Raw genomic sequence first — 5,584 nt, 5'->3', positions numbered from 1 at the left:
TTTACTGAACTGGATAAGTGCATATAGAACTGTGGCTATATCTAGTGTGCATACAGCCAAGACCTGCTAGTTTGACTAAACATCAGTCAGGCAGTCCCATCAGAGCAGGCTCAGTGTTTTAGCATTGAACTTTATGGAGTCATTACAAAATAAGAAGTTCTCTCTTGAGTCAAAGCTTCTGGGTCTTTAGCTGCTGTTATGTTTGGTATGTGGGTTTAAAAAATAAACAGCTGCCCCCAGCCACAATTGTAATGCTGTGTTTCAGTTTCTAAAGAAAAAGATTGATGTTCAAAGATGAAGAGCATGCAGCAGTTTGTGTTGATCTCAGCAGAACACCTGCATGCTGGATTAAAGGCTGGAGATTTCAGAATCCCTATTTAAAATACAGTAAAAGCAGCAAGCTCTAACATCTGTTTTCCCAGATCCTCTTTTCCTTTTGTCTGTTTTGCCTTTAAGGCAATAGTGAAGAAATTACACGCCCTACTTTAGCGTGAACAGTAAAAAGTGTATTACTTTGCTTTGGTTATTCATATATTTTTGAGGGTGGGAATTTTCCTTAGTTTCTGTTTTATTTTCCTGTTTGAGAATTTACAAGAACACTGCCTGTCCATATATGAAATGCATTTTGCTCACACCTGTTGTTTAAATTTGACAGGTGCCAAGTCATGTAGGAGCTTGTTAGCTTTCATTACACCACTTGGAAGAAATGTTGCCATCACTTAAGTGGAGCACAGCTTTCCCTTCAGCCTTTGCACACCTTGAGCTTGACTCTCTTCTGAAGCCTTCATTGGTACCTTGATAACCTTCCCACTACAAGATTGTTGTTACTTGAGGCAATGGCATAAAAAGGAGTTCAAACTGAGTGGCAGACATAAATGTGAGTGTGCAGGTAGTAAACCTGGTTTTCATTTCATTGGGTTGGGTTTTTTAGTATTGTTAATCACACTTTGAAGTACAACTGCAAGTTGAGTGTGTATGTGTATATGACATCCACTATTATACATCAGAAGGTGCATGTACATGGTAACCAAGTTCTGTGCTGATGGCATGTTCTGGTTTGGTTCAAGGTCAAAGTAGTAATGTTTCCAGCTCAAGCAGATGATTGGTTGTTCCAAGTGGCAGGAGGAAAAAGCTCAGAAATCTGTCATCTCAGGTAGTTGTTTTCCCCCAGCAGTGAAGTTTCTAAAATGCTCTTAGCTACTTTTCATAGGTCTGCATGCAAAGGTACAAAATACCTAGTTTAGTTTTTGCAGTGCAAAATGCAGGACAAGGCTGTGTAAATTGGGTTAATGTGATTTGATTTACTGTGATCTTACATGTATAGAAAGGGCAGAGTAAAATCCCCTCCGACTGATCTGTGTAGCATCCAGTAATTGTGCACTTACACCTCTACAGAGAGGCTCTTTTGAAACGTGCCTCAACTTGGGAACAAGGATATGAAACAAAGGAGTGGAGTCTGTATGGTATGCACGGACACGCTCCCGTAGGAAAATGTGAGCCCGATGCCAAATGCCTCCACCCAAATATCTGAGATGTTACTGATTTGATAAGAGGCTTTTTCCTGTTTTTGACCAGCCTGTGCAATTTGAGTTATCTGTGCGCAGTTCTCACAAAGAGCGTTTTTAGTGGCCCCAGAGATATCTGCAGAGCAGAATAAAGTTGTAATTGCAGTGCAGGTAAGTGAAACCACACTAAAATGGATGGTCAGAACAGCAGAGGTGTGGAGCAAGGACTAGCAACCAGCATATATTTCATTTGCTCATGACAGTAGATATCAGTAAAAAAAACAAAAAACAAACAAACAAAAAACCTTCAAATAGTGTTAGAGGGTTTGGAAAAATTGCCAGCATATCAGATGCTGAGAAAGATCTGACCTGGTCTTTCATCCAGAAGATCAGATCAAGATAGTAAATGCAAGTAAGGACTCTGTTCTTCGCACCAGGATGTGCGTAACAATTCATGTAGATCTGGGAACATGTATTTTCCTCCTGTTTCTCTTTCTGTCAGTGCAAATATGCCTGTTGCTTTTCTCACTTGTAGGCAGGCATACGCTGCAGAGGTGCTGCTCAGCTGCGGCACACAAGCATGACAGAGTGGTCCATCTCTCTCCAGTACATCGTAGTTCCACATAGTTCCAGTACACATAGTGCCACATTTCTTGCTGCTCAGATGTCTGGGACTTGTTCATTTTGTTGAGATTTGTATTCTGGGGAGAAGAGTAGAGAAAGGTGCTTATCACTCAGTTGTGAGGAGCTCCTCTCAGAGCAAGCCAAAAAGTTGTCTGAAGGGTATGTACATTATAATTGCAGCTTTGAACATATGATGCCTTATGGCTTACGTGCTTAATCTTTTGTGTGTTTTTCATCCCTTCTGTGCTGTTACTTTGTTTTGTAGCAGTCTGCTCTGGTTTGAAAAGATACGCCAGGAAGAGTAGAAGGCAGTGATGCTGTCGGGTGCTCAGTGGTTATGCAAGATGGCTTTTCCCATGCTGTATGGTACCTCTGCCCACAGAGCAGGGAGAGAAGCTGGAAAGGTTACATTTCATGCACAGCAACTGAATTTTAATGGTGAATATGGAGCCATTCTCAGGGACACAATTGTTTAGTCCTCTCTGGAGAAGAACTTAAGGAAAAACAGGAAGTAATTCTGTGTGGTTTCTTGTGTTTTTTTCTTTCAGTTGGTGGTGGTTTAGCTGTGGTGTTTATTTTTTTTGTTGTTGTTGTTCTTTTTTTACACTGATGTTTTTCCCAAATGTTCCTTGTTACCGATTTTCAGCTGGTGACAATTATTTTTCCTTTGAATCCCAAGAGGCTCAAAGCAGGCCCTGAATTACATGTATGAGGAAATCACCCCTGAGAAACCAGCATTTCAAAACTGATGTTTCTGCAAAGAAGAAAAAGAAGTATGTGTGCCCTCTGGAGGGTCTGTTGGCTCCAGCACGGTCTGTTCAGCATTCCTTTCCATGATGAAGAAAATGTTTCCCAGGCTCCCATCCTGTTGTTTCTAGGAACTCTGTCAGACTGATGGAATTTTCATAAAACAAAGGAAGTAGCGACGTGGCACTATAAAACTTTCACTTTCTGTCTTGCAGAAATTAAATGTTTCCCAAGTGACCACCCTCAGCTCCCAGGAAAATTAATTAAGTTAGGGAGAGCTGCATTTTTCATATGATGTGTGTAAGACAGGCAAATGCTGACGGTCCTGTTGTGCTGCACGCATCCAGGTATGAGATGCTGTGTGAAAGCAGCACCAGGCCCGTCCTGCTGGGTCCTCACTGGGCTTGAGATCCACTACTACTCCTCTGCTTTGTGATGGGGACAAAGGGTATGGCACAGCAGGAGCGGTGCTGCTAAGCAGTGCTTAACTGAATTCCTCAAGAAGTTAGGATTAACAAATATCTGAATCACAGCTCAAGTGGAGCTGAAGATAAACACGTTGATCTCGGTGTCTAAAAATCCAGTGTTTTTAATGCAACTTTTTCTCCTGCTGCAGACATCTTGTGTGTTTCCAAATTGGTTCCTGATTGATGTTTGTGGGCTAAGTTGTTGGAGAATTCATTCACCTACTTACAAGCTTAGTTAGAGAAAATAAAAATAAAAAAGAACCACTACAACAACAAAAGAATCAGGGAGGACTTAAACATTAACATAAAACTGTAAGTAACACATTTACATACATTTTGGAAAAGCAATGCCTGTTTTTTTGGCTGGGTCTAACTGCCCTAGCACTGCTGATGTAACAATATGTGTACTATAATCTGATGTTATCTTATTTGATAAACAAATAATAATATCCTGAGAACTGCTGTAGTGACCACAAGTGAGCAATTAACAGATCGGGCTGAGGAGGCTGTGGTCACAGCTCGGTTCGGTAACACTGTGACAACAGAGATCCAACTGCAGTGGATTCTGTTTGCTGACTGGTTAAACTGATGAAGTTTCTTACTGCCACCTACTGTGTGAATGCACCGGCCCAGAGGGAGAGAATGCTATCTCTCGGTTCTCGAGTAAATGAAAATGCTTCTGAAAAAAAAGAGACATCAGAGCTTGATTTCTGTCTATACCCAATATTCCTCATGTTTGTCATGTTTTCAATTTCAGAAATAATTTGTTTTTACTAAGAGCAGAAACAGCAAATGTGACCAAGGGAGCCATGAGCTCTTTGCTCTGTATTCTTCAGCATCAGTTTCCCTTGTCAGTTTCCCTTGTATCCCTGTACACATAGATAATGGTGTTTTTAATTGCTGCTTTTTAATCTGACAGAGAAATTACTTTTGGCAGTTTCAGCTTTTTCCTGTTATTTTCCATTACATTTCCATTACAGAACATTTTTAGTTCTAGAAGTTCGTTTTTTTAAAGTATTTACAAAACTTACAAACCCAGGGATTAATGGAACATGTAATTGGTTCAGAATAAATCCAAAGGAAGAGAACAAAGGAGAATTTTAAACTTCTCTCTTTCCCTGCCGCTTCCCAAAGTTCTGAGAGCCCCTTCCCTCCAACTCAGCCTGCAAGCTTCTGCTTGGGCCTGTGCTATTCAGTAGGATGGAGGGCAGAACTGTTCTGGTGATTTCAGAAGCAGCACACCCTCTGTCAGAGGAGTACAGGCAGCCACCACGTGTTTCCTACCATTGGAACCTTACACGGTTTTGTGTTAAAAACCTTACTTCTTTTCAGTTGAAGTGGAAATGTTAAAAGGAGGAGCATATCACCTCAGAACTTTTGCACAGTGAACCAAAAAGGAAATGAGATCGTTACAGAAAAATGACTGAGATCAAAGAGTGGACACGGCGGCAGGAGCAGCCGTAATAACGTCTGATAGACACTGCTGAGATTGCAGGGGTGTCTGCAGCAATGGGAGAAGATTGACAGAAGTCGGGAAGTTGATTTCAAAATGCCTCTAGATTATTTTTTTCGAGGAGCTGTGGTTTAGGAACTGTTAATGAATCCTGGTGATTTACAAGCACCCTGTGTTTGCAGATTCTGCTGGCCACCAACAAGAACGAGCATGTTGCATTAGTGGTGAGCTGCAGCACTGCACAACAGTGTGAAAGCTACTGCCCACCTTGTTCTCACATCCCTGCCACACAGCTGTGGGGCCACTGACAGCAGCAGGATACAGAGATGATGAGTAAGATACAAAAGTTATGCTCCAAAAGTAATGCCTCCTACTTTATTCTGTTGGCCCATGATATCAGAGGCAGATGTTGGTGGTACGGCAGCAGAGGCTGAGCCTTCCCACCAATGTTCTGTTACGTGTTGCTGCTGTGAGACTGACGGCAGCCAAGGGGCACCCTGACATGGAAATGCAGATGAACAAAGGGCTGGAATTGAAATCGGGACAGGGAAGTGATTGTGAAGCCCCATGTGGAGTACTGTGTCCAGGTCTGGAGCTCTCAGTACAAGAAAGACAGGGAGCTGCTGGAGAGGGTCCAGAAGAGGGCCACGAAGATGATCAGGGGACTGGAGCACCTCCCTTATGAAGACAGGCTGAGGGAGCTGGGCTCATTCAGACTGGAGAAAAGAAGGCTGCAGGGTGACCTCACTGCAGCCTTTCAGTATCTAAAGGGAGCCTACAAACAGGAG

The sequence above is a fragment of the Meleagris gallopavo genome, chromosome 12 (assembly GCF_000146605.3).
Source record: "Meleagris gallopavo isolate NT-WF06-2002-E0010 breed Aviagen turkey brand Nicholas breeding stock chromosome 12, Turkey_5.1, whole genome shotgun sequence".
NCBI lineage: Eukaryota > Metazoa > Chordata > Aves > Galliformes > Phasianidae > Meleagris > Meleagris gallopavo.
Note: the sequence above shows the minus strand (reverse complement) of the source record.